Source organism: Pongo pygmaeus, chromosome 5, assembly GCF_028885625.2.
Source record: "Pongo pygmaeus isolate AG05252 chromosome 5, NHGRI_mPonPyg2-v2.0_pri, whole genome shotgun sequence".
In the NCBI taxonomy this organism is placed as follows: Eukaryota; Metazoa; Chordata; class Mammalia; order Primates; family Hominidae; genus Pongo; species Pongo pygmaeus.
Window position 1 is genome coordinate 63,065,547 of NC_072378.2, and position 15,047 is coordinate 63,080,593.

Genomic DNA, 15,047 nt, shown 5'->3' on the forward strand with positions numbered 1-15,047 from the left:
GGAGAAGTGACTTGGAGTTTGTTATTTCTGCCTTCTCTGCATCCATTGCCCCATTTAAAGTAACAGACGCCTTTGTTTTCCTTTCCAAGACCCACCCCTCCACCATTCTCAGCCCATGTTGTCTGGGAGACACAGTCTGCTCTCTTGGTGCCAATCATAGTGTGTAGTGCAGGGTGGATACATGACACGCTAGGCCAACTGGCCAACCTCTGCTAGAACTCTCCAGAGAGTACTCATTTTATCTGCTGGTGTTGCTACACTGGTAATTGACGGTGGCATGTGCCTGTCCAGAGGGAAGAGCCTAGCTGAGAATAAATAGCTAATACTTAGCAATGTAAATATAAGTGACAGAGAAATATAGATTATTGATTATCTGGGTACCAGATCTAGCCAGTACTCTGTAGTTATGTGAGACAATATATTCCACTGCTTTTACATTTTTAAAGCCAGTTTGATTTGGGATTTTGTCACTTGAAGTTAAAGAATTCCATTTAATCTTTTCTTTTTTTTTGCTCTCTTTTCTTATTACATTAGTTCATACACCTTGCCATATACAGATCTTAGGAGTTTACATCTTATCTTCTCAATGCAACTGTTAGCTCTTAAGCATAGATGCCAGGATTAGCCCTGATAATTGGGAAACTAACATATTTTTATGTTTTTATGACACAGCTTCCCAGTCTAGTTGTAGATCTTACCCATACAATGAATTTTTCCCCAACTATCTGTATGGTTCCTCAATACCTTCCTCATGTCTTTGAATCCCCTTAATCCAAAATTTGTGTGTAGGAAAGAACTATTTCTTTCATAATAATGAGTACCTGACTTAGAAATATGAAGGTGTTTCCTTTTCTAAAAATATTCATATTTTAATATTCTCCATGATAATGTTATGAAACACTATGAAAGTTTATGTATCAGATAGCAGATAAAGCTGGCTTTGGTGGGGTTGTAAGGCTTTGAGACCTTCAGATTTTGCCAACTCATAAGGCTTATCCTGTAAGTAATCAGTAATTTATGCATTTTATAACCTTCATGGCAACCTGCATAGCATTCTACACATTGCAGACAGATATGGAATCTCATAAGTTTTCAGAATTGGGAAAAAATTATATATCGATGCCCCTAAGATGGTTATAAAGTATCCTGAGCAAGATTTTCTGTTTCTGTGAAATAAAGTTTTGAGGACTGCTTAGCCAATGCTGTTCCTTGTTTCCTGAGAATAGCGGTAAAACCACAGCCGGACCACCTAGCAGGTACAGAAATATTTCTGGTGTGACCTAAAGTGTACGTTAGAAACTTAATGTTGTTTGGGGGTAATGGATAAATCTGATGTAACTTTGCTTCCACTGACCTTACTTGGAGTTGAAAGGTCAGTATTAAGCATTTGTATTCTGGGATAAAGTCTAGGAAAGTAGCATTCTTGAGAGCTGCATTCTGGAAGGACCAAATTAGTCTTTTTCAGATCAAGGAGAATGCCTCATATGTGAAAGTCAAACTAATCTAAGCATTGATTGATTTAAATGCTTTAATCATATAAACCTAAACAGATTTGGCATGCAGGAAAGATGATTTTATGGTGAAAACCAAGGAAAGCACTATTTTTTAATCCAGTCCTATTGATAAATCAAGCCTCATTTCCTCTTTCTGCTTTCATCAGGTGTTGTGAGAAGTTGGTTGTGTAAATTCATGCGGAGATGACTAACTGTGTGCATCTGTATATCAGCAGGCAACTAGAGTAGAGAGAGAACTAGAAATTCTATAGAAAACTCTCCAAGAAAAGGGAAACTCACCATATCTAACCAAGGGCAAGTGTTCAGAGTCTTCTGGCCTGTCTTGATATCCCATTAGCACCTCATTAGCAAGAGTCAGCTTTACTCAATTGAGATGTTGCCAGATGACGGCACTTCAAATTGTACCTCAAAGTTCCAAAAGACTTCCTGGAGTGTCAGACATTTCACCAATAGTTTTTGTTTTCTAAATCTATCTTTGCTATCTTCTGTGTTAGACCTGGACACAAAGTTTCTCCTATCCAGATCTTGTCAGATCCTGTCATTAAATCACAACTTCTTCAAAAGCTACCAAGCCTGCTGTTTTCTCTGCCACTTGACCTACTTTGATGTCTCTACATCTTGTAGCAAAAGGCAGTGTTGACCCAGAAAGGGAATGCTCTAAGACTGTTGGATCTTATGTAAGACAGTTGACTTTTGGAAATAGTTTTCAAAATAGTGTCACCCTCTTTTGCTCAGTTTACTTTAAATACTACATTATTGCTGTGAATTTGTCACTGCTTATTATAATTAGCTTTGAGAGAATATATTTATATGAAATATATTTTTTTCATGGAATATATATTTTCATCCCTAAAGTTTTAAAAATTTTATCCTTCACAAGACCTGTAAACCACATAGAAACCTTTTTTTTTGGAAATTTTCCTTTAAGCAAGTCAGGAGATTTTTCTGAATTAAAAGTAGGTCATAAAATAATCCAGATTATGGTGAAGTTTTTACCTATACACCAGAGGACCATATTTTTTTTGGCAATTGCTGCCATCCAAAGTTTGTTGTGCACCTACATCATGGATGGAGCCACGTGCCAAGTGGTGAATAAGACTCGCTTTTGCATTCTTTGTAGGAGACATCATAAATGCATGAACAAATCTCTGTAAGATACATAGTATGTGACAAAGGAATAGAGAAAGTATCAAGTATTTTAAGGCCTTAGCTCTGTAATATACGGATTCAGATGACAGTAGTTACTAAAAGCTGGTCTGTGAACTGGCACCAAAGGATTTACCAGGGACTCTCCTGAATGTGTTTGCTAAATGCAGATTCCCATGCTCCTCTTGACCTCTGAGATTCTGATTTAGAATGTCTAAAGTAAGGCTCAAGAGTCTGCCTTTAAAAAATGTCATTAGGAGACTCTTTTGCATAGCCTACTTTGACTTAAACCCATCCCTCTGAGACAAATATTCTCTCCAGAGTGAAAGCTTGATGGGCATTAGTTATTATTCTGTCCTTATAGGATATTATAATTTTATTTTTGTTTTTGGGCTATGTTTTGACTTTTGACCAACATATATCTGAAAACATATATATCCATCAAAGTACAAAGATGAGAAGGTTTTCATTTTAGGAGTGCCGTATACAGTCTACTGCATGTGCATTATGTTTAACTTCAACATAAAAGAGGAAAAAATTCACTTGGTCACTTTAAAGCTTAGTTAAAAAAATACCACCTATCTAAGCATATGCAAACAACTGTATATTTTGGCATTGTAACTGCTACAGGATATTTGATTACAAGTCTACAATATGGTAAGAATATTAACTGTCATTTCTATGAGTATTAAAATTACCTTTAGAAAAATTTAGCTAATTAAAAAAAAATCAAAGAAGCTGGCTTGAAAAGGGTGCCCACTATTTATATAACACAGCCAGATGCCAAAAATCTTCTAGAACTAAAAGGACTCCTGCATGTATTAACTTAAAAAAATAAATAACTCTTCTTGCACTCTTTGTATCTAACGGATCATTAGCCGATTTCAAAGTTGGCCACCCACAGTGTCAAGAGAGGGAGGTTCTCAGCAGGAAAGAGTGCAGAAATGAATCCTTATGAATAATGTCTCCAGATATTTCTGAAAAATAGAATTGCTACTGGCGGAAATAACCCATCTCTATGTATCAGCTCTGATAGCACCACAGCCCAGGCTTTAGGAGTTATGCAAATGAGATCCCAAGTAGCTGTGGTTCAAGTAGAACTTTCAATCTGTTTTCATGAATTTCACAACACCATGATAAGAGCCTACTAATTACAAAGAATACTTCCCCTCCCCTGCAAGAATCTTCCTTAAAAAATTGGAATTTCTGTCAAATGAGTTGTTAGCTGTATGTGGAGACTCTGACTCTAGTACTGTAGATAGATTTTCTTTGTCTGTTTCTAGGACAGAACTGCCTAAATAGTTGTTATTTTGTGCTGTAAGGCACACCACTATGTATGTCATTTTTCATTTATAACTTTTTCTTTTTAAAAGTAGCCAAGCATGAAAATAATGGGAAAAAAATGCAAAACCAAAATTACTTTGTGGTGGCCTAGAAAGTGAACTTGGAGAAACATAGTCTATATAATATACCCATGAACAGAGAGCTCAGGGAAAATGTCCTCTGCTATAGAAACTTTTTTCTTTATATGAAAGGGTTTTTCTAAAGGCAGAAACAAGATGAGAAAGGATAAGAGCAAATAAAAGTCATAGAATGACATAGGAATAAATAATACATAAAATGGAAAATCCATAAACAATTAAAAACACTTTTTTTTCTTGTTCTAGTATCTGTCCAATTTAATCTTGTAGGCATTTTGCAAAGAAAAATTGAATATATGGTATAATCTCTCTCCTTCTCTCTTTCCCCTTCCTTCTCTCTCTCTCTTACAGGCATGGTTCACTTTACAAAAAAATAAACTTCGCTGGTAAAGAAAAATGACCAAAATTTCTTCCCCAGCAAGTGCATCAGGATCTCCTTTCCAGAAAGAGATATCTTTTCCGTATCTCTGGCCTTGTGACCCTCTAGTTCTTATGAAATGGAATTAAAGTTTTGCTTCCAAGGGAGCAGACTCGGAGAACATGAAGCCCAAAAGGGGAGCTAACATAGTAAACATGGCCATTATCTAAATACATTAAATGACATATGTGTGAGAATGTGCCCAGCACAGTACTTGGCATTGATCAGCTGCTCATTATATATTAGGAAAAGGAGGTAAGAATAAATGAAACATGTAATTAGTTGTGTCTGAATCAGTTAATGGTGGAATAAGAGAAATATGATGAAATCTGGTACAAAGAGAAGTGGGTTGGGAAAGAAGGATAAGGTGTAGGGTATTATGGGTGAAAAAATAAAATAATGCATTAATAATTGTTTGTCAAATGAATGTATCATTTCAGGGTCTAGAATTACTCCCCGCCAATAAAAAAAAAATCTCAGGATCTTAGAATTATACTCTGTGCCCAAACTACAATTTCATAATAGATTTTTCTCACTCTGTGCTCACTGTAAAATTAGCCAGTCTCCAGCCCCCTGTGTGGTAAGGGCAATCTGGGCAGGATTCAATATAACAGAATCTGTAAATGCAGTGCTTATGAAGCTCTGGAGCTCTCAGGTAATTTCCTGTAAAGATAATGTGCCTATTTGGAAGCTATTTAAGGCTAGAAGAGTTGGTATAAGCTTTTAAAATGTTATTTTAACTTCTACTAAAAAGACATAAAAAATTATCTTAAAATATTTAAGCCAACGAAGTGCCATTTCACCCATTCCCTTGACCTCAGTAATGTTCACATACACACAGTTTCTACTCAACTGTTACCATGGTGAATTCACCGATTATCAGGAAGGTAGAAACACAGCACACAACGTCGATGGTTGTTTTTTCTGATATTAAGAATTATTTACAAAATTGCTGTGGGTGGAAAATTTATTCCTTAAAAATGAATGGTAGATAACTCTCTAGAAAGGTATACATTTATGAACCCAAAATATCCTTTATGGGTATTTCTATGTTGAATTTGCAATGAGAATTTAATTTTTTTTTGCAGTTTCTCATTTATTCCACAGCCTTTCTTTTGTCAAATTTTTTTGGGTTGGAAAAAAAGCAAGAAATTTAGAGGAGTTCTTGCTTCTAAATATGTTGATTTGGCAGGCTTGCTCTAAAAGTACAGTTTGTGTCTGCCACTTAGAGCAAGCAGGTGACTTTTGGAATTGTCCCAAATTTCTTTATATAGAGTCAGTGTACTGAGCAATGTAAACCAGAGATTACTAACTGGCAAGATGTTTAATACCTACCTCTTGAACCCTGTGGTATATTTAGATTATAATCTGCAGCCTAGACATGAAGTTAAGTGCACAGTTATGGGGGACAATATAAAATTCACCACTTCATCAAAATTCATCAAATTTGATTAAATATCAAATTCTCCTTCTACCCAATCGTTGTTCAGATCTTTCCCAGTCCTGTGATCTCTGCTCAGAGGAAGTGACTTCACTTCCTACTCTATAGATAAAATTTTAGTCATCAGCACCTCTCCTGACTTCCACATTATTTCTTCCAGCACTTATTCTCCATCCTTTCTTTCCTCTTACCCCAATTCCCAATAACAAGTATTTCTTTCCAATGCTAGAATTTCACTTAATTTAATCCTATCAATATATTTGAAGCATAGAGTATAAGTAGATCTGAGCTGAGATACGAGAAGCAGCCTTGGTCCTTTTAAGAATTTTCACTTTAACTTATTGGCAATAGACAGACATTGAAACGTTTTTGATGAGGGAATGAATTATATTATGTTTTAGAATTATTATTCTGGGGAAAATGTCTGGAGAACAGTAAACCTAGGGACAGAGTTTTCTCCGTTATTAATTTATTGTCTGCTGGGCGTGGTGACTCATGCCTATAATCTCAGCATTTTGGGAGGCCGAGGTGGGCGGATCACTTGAGGTCAGGAGTTCAATCCCATCCTGGCCAACATGGTGAAACCCCATCTCCACTAAAAATACAAACAAGTAGCTGGGTGTGGTGGCGCATGCCTATAATTCCAGCTACTCAGGAGGCTGAGGTGGGAGAATCACTGGAACCCAGGAGGTGGAGGTTGCAGTGGGCCGAGATCACGCCACTGCACTCCAGCCTGGGCAACAGAGTGAGAATCCATCTCGAAAAGAAAAAAAAAAAAAATAAGAATGTGTTGTTTGTTAGTTCCAAATCCACCCTTTATAATCCTTCCTTGTGATGCTGGAGCTGGACCCTATAAACACATTCCCTTTGCCAACTGGGGGGATGTTATGCTTTGTTAGTAGAGGGCACTTGGGACACTGAAGGAAGAAGAGGTTCTCTTCCTAGCTCTGCCATTCTTTCCTGTCTTCTTACACCTGCTGGAGGCATGCACAGGAAACTCAGTGCTGCTCACCCCCAGCAAGTTCCACAGCACCTCCCCTGGAGAATTACCACTAGGAGACAGCCCATGACCCACCCAGCTTTCCAGCTTCTAGGTGTCCCAGTGGGAAAATTCTTAGCAAGTTCAGCAGCACCTTCAAGTGTGGCTTTCTGGTGAGTTTTCCTGGACCTCATAGTGAGTGGCTTGAAACAGTTTCACAGGCGCCCCAGTGGGCAGGAATTCTAGCAAGGTCAGCAGCACCTTTGTGGTGGCTTCTCAGTGATCTCCCTAGAGCCCCAGAGGGTAGCTTCCCAGTGCATTCAGCAGCGCGCCAGTACGTGGCTTCTTCTTTCCCAGTCTTGGACTGGGGTATCACAGTGAACTTTTCTATCATTCAATGGCCACACTCTCCATCGTGCTCTGCATACCAGGTGGTGTGTGTGTGTGTGCGTGCACATGTGTGTATGTATGTGTGTGTGTGCAAGTGTGCATGTGTGTGTGTGTATGTGTGTGAGTGTATATGTGTGTCTTCTGATTTGTTCCTTGGAGTGCTCTTCCTCAGCCCTAGAGGTAGGAATGGCTCCTACATCCACTATACCTAAATATGTTTTTTTTTTTTGTTTTTTTAAGACCGTGTCTCGCTCTTGTCACCCAGGCTGGAGTGCAGTGGTGCGAATTCGGCTCACTGCAGCCTCCACCTTCTGGGTTCAAGCAATTCTCCTACTTCAGCTTCTCAAGTAGCTGGGATTACAGGCACATGCCACCATGCCTGGCTAATTTTTGTATTTTTAGTAGGGATGGTGTTTTGCCATGTTGGCCAGGCTGGTCTCAACTCCTGACCTCAGGCGATCTGCCTGCCTTGGCCTCCCAAAGTGCTGGGATTACAGGCATGAGCCACCATGCCTGGCCCACCTAAAATATTTAATGTACTCTTTGCATCTTAGAAATTAATCCCATGTTACTGGATAATAAATCTTCATATTAAACTTTCCTAAATTACCGTGTGGCTCTTTCTCTTGACCAAACCCTGAGTTATACACAGAAATCCAAGCAGAAGTGTAGATAAGCTTAGTGGAAGTGGGCATGGAGAGAAATAATTTGAGAGATGCTCAGGGAGAAAAATATCTTTTTAAAATTTTTTTATTTTTTTATTATACTTTAAATTCTAGGGTACATGTGTACAACGTGCAGGTTTGTTACATATGTATACATGTGCCATGTTGGTGTACTGCACCCATTAACTCGACATTTACATTAGGTATATCTCCTAATGCTATCCCTCCCCCCTCCCTACACCCCATGACAGGCCCCAGTGTGTAATGTTGCCCACACTGAGTCCAAGTGTTCTTATTGTTCAATTCCCACCTACGAGTGAGAACATAAGATGTTTGGTTTTCTGTTCTTGCGATAGTTTGCTGAGAATGATGATTTCCAGCTTCATCCATGTCCCTACAAAGGACATGAACTCATCCTTTTTTATGGCTGCATAGTATTCCATGGTATATATGGAATACTATATACCATATAGTATATTTTCTTAATCCAGTCTATCATTTTCTTAATCCAGTCTATCATTGGATCTCTTTTGTCTCTTTTGAGACATTGGTCTCTTTTGATCTTTGTTGGTTTAAAGTCTGGTTTATCAGAGACTAGGATTGCAACTCCTGCTTTTTTTTATTTTCCATTTGCTTGGTAGATCTTCTTTCATCTCATTATTTTGAGCCTATGTCTGTCTCTGCACGTGAGATGGGTCCCCTGAATACAGCACACTGATGTGTCTTGACTCTTTATCCAATTTGCCAGTCTGTGTCTTTTAATTGGAGCATTTAGCCCATTTACATTTAAAGTTAATATTGTTATGTGTGAATTTGATCCTGTCATTATGATGTTAGCTGGTTATTTTGCTCATTAGTTGATGCAGTTTCTTCCTAGCATCAGTGGTCTTTACAATTTGGCATGTTTTTGCAGTGGCTGGTACCGGTTGTTCCTTTCCATGTTTAGTGCTTCCTTCAGGAGCTCTTGTAAGGTAGGCCTGGTGGTGACAAAAATCTCTCAGCATTTGTTTGTCTCTAAAGGATTTTATTTCTCCTTCACTTACAAAGCTTAGTTTGGCTGGATATGAAATTCTGGTTTGAAAATTCTTTTCTTTAAGAATGTTGAATATTGGCCCCCACTCTCTTCTGGCTTGTAGAGTTTCTGCTGAGAGATCTGCTGTTAGTCTGATGGGCTTTTCCTTGTGGGTAACCCGACCTTTCTCTCTGGCTGCCCTTAACATTTTTTTCCTTCATTTCAACTTTGGTGAATCTGACAATTATGTGTCTTGGAGTTGCTCTTCTTGAGGAGTTTCTTTGTGGCGTTCTCTGTATTTCCTGAATTTGACTGTTGGGCTGCATTGCTAGGTTGGGGAAGTTCTCCTGGATAATATCCTGAGAGTGTTTTCCAACTTGGTTCCATTCTTCCCATCACTTATCAGGTACACCAATCAGACACCGATTTGTTTTTTTCACATAGTCCCATATTTCTTGGAGGCTTTGTTTGTTTCTTTTTACTCTTTTTTCTTAAACTTCTCTTCTTGCTTCATTTGATTCATTTGATCTTCAATCGCTGATACCCTTTCTTCCACTTGATCAAATCAGCTACTGAAGCTTGTGCATGCATCACGTAGTTCTCGTGCCATGGTTTTCAGCTCCATCAGGTCATTTAAGTTCTTTTCTACGCTGTTTATTCTAGTTAGCCATTTGTCTAATCTTTTTTCAAGGTTTTTAGCTTCTTTGTGATGGGTTCGAACATCCTCCTTTAGCTCGGAGAAGTCTGTTATTAGCCATCGTCTGAAGCCTTCTTCTCTCAACTTGTCAAAGTCATCTCTGTCCAGCTTTGTTCTATTGCTGGTGAGGAGCTGTATTCCTTTGGAGGAGAAGAGGTGCTCTGATTTTTAGAATTTTCAGCTTTTCTGCTCTGGTTTATCCCCATCTTTGTGGTTTTATCTACCTTTGGTCTTTGATGGTAGTGACGTACAGATGGGGTTTTGGTGTGGATGTCCTTTCTGTTTGTTCATTTTCCTTCTAACAGTCAGGACCCTCAGCTGCAGGTCTGTTGGAGTTTCCTGGAGGTCCACTCCAGACCCTGTTTTCCTGGGTATCACCAGTGGAGGCTGCAGAACAGCAAATATTATAGAACAGCAGATGTTGCTGCCTGATGCTTCCTCTGGAAGCTTCCTCTCAGAGGGGCACCTGGCTGTATGAGGTGTCAGTCGTCCCCTATTGGTAGGTGTCTCCCAGTTAGGCTACTCGGGGGTCAGGGACCCACTTGAGGAGGCAGTCTGTCCGTTCTCAGATCTCAAACTCCGTGCTGGGAGAACCACTACTCTCTTCAAAGCTGTCAGACAGAAACGTTTAAGTCTGTAGAAGTTTCTGCTGCCTTTTGTTTAGCTATGCCCTGCCCACAGAGGCAGAGTCTACAGAGGCAGGCAGGCCTCCTTGAGCTGCGTTGGGCTCCACCCACTTCAAGCTTCCTGGCTGCTTTGTTTACCTACTCAAGCCTCAGCCATGGCGGATGCCCCTCCCCCAGCCTCGCTGTCACCTCGCTGTTCAATCTCAGACTGCAGTGCTAGCAGCGAGTGAGGCTCCATGGGTGTGGGACCCTCTGAGCCAGGCGCGGGATATAATCTCCTGGTGTGCCGTTTGCTAAGACCATTGGAAAAGCACAGTGTTAGGGTGGGAGTGTCCTGATTTTCCAGGTACTGTCTGTCATGGCTTCCCTTTGCTAGGAAAGGGAATTCCCTGACCCCTTATGCTTCCTGGGTGAGACAATGCCCCACCCTGCTCCGTGGGCTGTACCCACTATGCGACAAGCCCCAGTGAGATGAACCTGGTACCTCAGGTGCAATTGCAGAAATCACCTGTCTTCTGTGTCACTCATGCTGGGAGCTGTAGACTGGAGCTGTTCCTATTTGGCCATCTGGGAACCTCCCCTTATTTCAGGGAGAAAAATATCTAACTTGATGATTGGTTTCTGGTTTGTCTAGCTGAGTAGATTTTGGTGCCATTCTTGAAACTGAAGAATATATAAATTTAGAAAGGAGAGGGAGAATATAATGAGTTCATTTTATAGCATGTCCATGGACATGCTAGTAACTATTTTCAGTAGTGTAGGAATAAGTTATCAATATAACTTATTTTAAAAATAACATAAACATAATTAGGCTTTGATTATAATTAAGAAAACCTCTGGATTACAATGCTGGTTGGTGGAGAGAGGGAGAGGCTACCGAAGAAAAATAAACTTTGACTCAAATACCTTACAAATTCAAAGTACTAGAGCAGCTACTCACATATCAACAAAACAGGAAAGTTTGCACTAAAAGCTTTTATCCATTGTACTTATCTAAATAGAAAGATCCTCATGTGTGTGGGGACATGGTGTAGCAGAATTCTTTTTAGGCTTAAATGCATATATACTCTTTCTCTTCTAAATGCAATTACCATGCATGAAATAGCTATGAAATATCTGTTCATCCTGGGGACAGTTTGGTTAGCTTCTTGGGAATAGTTGTGAAGACAAAAACTATGTCCATGAAGGAGAGCTGACTTAGCAGAAAGTATTTCAGCTCATTTTCATACAATTGTTGTTGTCGTTGATGATGATGATGATGACTCATTATAAAATGAAGCATCTGGGGTGAGTGCCTAACTGGACAGGATGCCAGGATAACAGGAGTAAACAGGGACTATCCCAGCCAAACCAGGGGTATGGTCACCTTCTATTTGAAGTCATAACATTTTTTCCTTAGGCTATTGTTGTACTGAACGTATTAAATATAGAGTTTCCATCTTAAACTAATTCTGAAGTAGAAATGCTGTGATTTTATTTTAACTGTTGTATTATCTGGAAACTCATTCTGTTGGGGTTCAAATTTACATATATTTAGGGCATGAGCATGGTGACGGTTAATACTGAGGGTCAACTTGATTGGATTGAAGGATGCAAGGTATTAATCCTGTGTGTGTCTGTGAGGGTGTTGCCAAAGGACATTAACATTTGAGTCAGTGGGCTGGGGGAGACAGACCCACCCTTAATCTGGTGGGCACAATCTAATCAGCTGCAAATGAATATAAATCAGGCAGCAAAAATGTGAAGGGGCAACATTGGCCTAGTCTTCCAGCCTGCATCTTTCTCCTGTGCTGGATGCTTCCTGCCCTCAAACATTGGACTCCCAGTTTTTCAGTTTTGAGACTTCAACTGCCTCTCCTTGCTCCTCAAGCTTGCAGACAGCCTATTGTGGGAACTTGTGATCATATAAGTTAAAACTTAACAAACTTCCCATTATATCTCTGTCTGTCTGTCTGTCTGTCTGTCTCTCTCTATCTATCTATTCTGTCCCTTTATGGAAACTTGACTAATTCAGGCTTGGACCAATATTTTGTGTTAAGTTGATGAAACTGAGACACAAAGATCAGATAACTGAAAACAGTTTTCCTGAAGAAGGAACTACTGATAATAAATCACTGCTTTGCTGCCTTTGAAATAATGTGCTTCTTCCTAGCCCCTTTTTCTTTCTTTTTCTTTTTTAATTCTGAAAGGGGTAATTTCAGTTTTAAACACAAGAAGCTGAAAGTGGCTTCAGGCTTTTTCAATTAAAAGATTTAGTTTGCAACTTCTTTGCACTGGAAAAGACTAAATCTCTTGGAATCAGTTGACATGATGTTAAAATGGACTGTGCTATTTCTTTAAAAGTCATGTACAGTGGCCATTTCTCATCAAAAGGTGTTTTGGTTGTAGGCAAGGTTCTTAGTTCCATAACCTTATGGATGATAAAGGACAGTTTCAAAAGGCATTTATACCTAGTTAACACTTTTTTTTTGACACACTATTAGATGTGACAATTTTCTTTTACATTAAATGGATAAAAGAAAAAAAGGAACAGCCAACTTTCCCTGCTGTTTCAATAGTTTCAATTAGTTTATTTCCCCTCAATTGCTTCGTCAGATGGGCTAGATAAGATTTCACTATTTGGGGGGATCGTTTTAAGCTTCTTTTCCAGCAGTTTGTTATTTTTAAAGCTCCAGTGATTCACTATAAAATGCATCTCCATCTGCAGGAAGCAATTCCTAAATTGCTTCACTCAACGAATCCAAAACTGCTAGGCTCACTATAGCACAGAAATAGAACTGGTTTGGAAAGGGATTACCTATTGGGTTCAGAAAAACCTCTTCTGAGACAGGTTATGGCATGGAGCAGATCTCTGAATGCCAGAGGGAACTTTTATTTTATTGTATTTAGTAAGAATCATTTGAAGTTTTGTTTCATTGGTCTGACTATTTCCTAGTAAAAATATACTGTGGTAACTAATATATATAAATTATGAGTTATTGCAAACTCCAGTTCTGAATTAAAATTTTCTAAGCAACTTAAAATTATGTCTGAATATACATACTTAAATACCTTTTTTTTCAGAACTTACTAAATCTTAAGTTGAATTTATTTCACTTAAGGTTAATCCTTTTCCCCACCTCCCCATGGCACATATATGCAAAATATTAATCTTTAGCCTGAAAATGTTATTTCCATTACTTATAGAATAGGGTCAAATATTTGGCATAGATTTTATATACATTAAAGTGTAACATGGGTTAGAAAATCTTGGTTTATATTAGTTGTTTTCAATCTAATTAAAGTAAAATAGAAACAAGAAAAAAATGCAGGTCAAGCGACAAGGAATTGTTTGCTAGTTTAATCACATATAGGAAGCTATTGTTATCCTTGAGACTTAGAGAAATTGACTATTCTATAGGATTTTTAAAGACAGGAAACGATTTATCTTAATACTGTGTCAGCATTTTCCTGAAACTGATTTAGCCTTTTGCATTAAAAAGAAGAGACACACTAGAACTTTTAATTGAAAAAACCTGCAGCTACTCTCAACCTCTAATATCTAAAATCAAGTTATCTCTTTCTGAAAACAACAAAAGGGAAGTAGCTAATCTTGAAGTTGTTCAGGAGTCATTTATTACCAAAAGTATTTTTACTGACTGTCCCAATTCCTTCAGGAAACTTCAAGCTATGAAGAGCATAATATATAAAACAGACTATTTAAGGGATACTTTGTCTTATTACAAAAGTTGCCATTCAAGTCTCCAATAAATAGCTTAATACAAATATTTTTTCAGGGATACACCATTTGCCACAGGCAAAACTGTCACATTGCGTTTGGTTTTGGAGTTCCTTGATGTTGTTCCATAAGCCTCCATGAGGGGCAGAGGAGCAGGCCTTCCATCCACTCTGCCATGCCTCAACCAGAGTTAGTTTGCTTTATTTATTCATTCATTCATTCACCCACTCAATGTTTACTGAGCTTTTTCCCTATTCCAGGCACTGCTAGGCACTGTACAACTGTGTTGAATGAAATAGATATCATCCCGTTTTGCATTGAGTTTACAATCTAGATGGTGAGACAAGAATTAAGTAACTAAATAGAAAATGACACATTATATTAAGTCCTAAAAGAGAATATCACATGGTGCTATGGGAGAGCACAGCAGGCGGCCTATTTTAGATAAATGGTTGGGGGAGAGTTTTCAGTGGAATTAATAATTAATCCAAAACATAAAAAATGCAAAATTGGGTTAGGTGAGGAATAGGAAATGTTTAAATAGTGAACAACAGATATGAATGCTAAGATATGAGAGAAAGTCTGACATAGTCCAGGACTGGAAAGTAGCCACTTTTGCCCAGAGTTCAGCAAAAAGGAGGAGATTGGAAAAACTATACAGATGCTAGATCATGTAGGATGTCTTTGATAACAAAATGTACTCAGCATTGAACTTAACCATAATTAGTGTGATTTTACTCCCCAGCAGCTGAAGGCAATACTCTACGAAAAGTTCCAAATATATATTCTAACATAGTATTCACCTTTGTTCAAAGAATTGATTCAGCCTGTAATCAGTCCCAACACCTCCTAGCATTTAGAGCAATGGCTTCCTTTACATATGGAACCAAATTTTGGAAGCCAAAGTTGGAACTTTCTTACTAAGACCTCCAGGGCTGGATATGATCTGGCCCCTGTTCCACTCTGTGACTGGACTCTTTCCACTCTTTCACTGTGCTCTTGCTTCACATGCCCTTGGTG

General features: G+C 38.6%; 1 protein-coding gene across 1 annotated transcript in view; it reads right to left on the reverse strand.

The window, feature by feature from the left end:
• Nucleotides 1–15,047, reverse strand: part of LOC129037898 (protein eyes shut homolog) — a 518,317-nt gene that overhangs the window by 150,174 nt on the left and 353,096 nt on the right. The window lies entirely within an intron of this gene.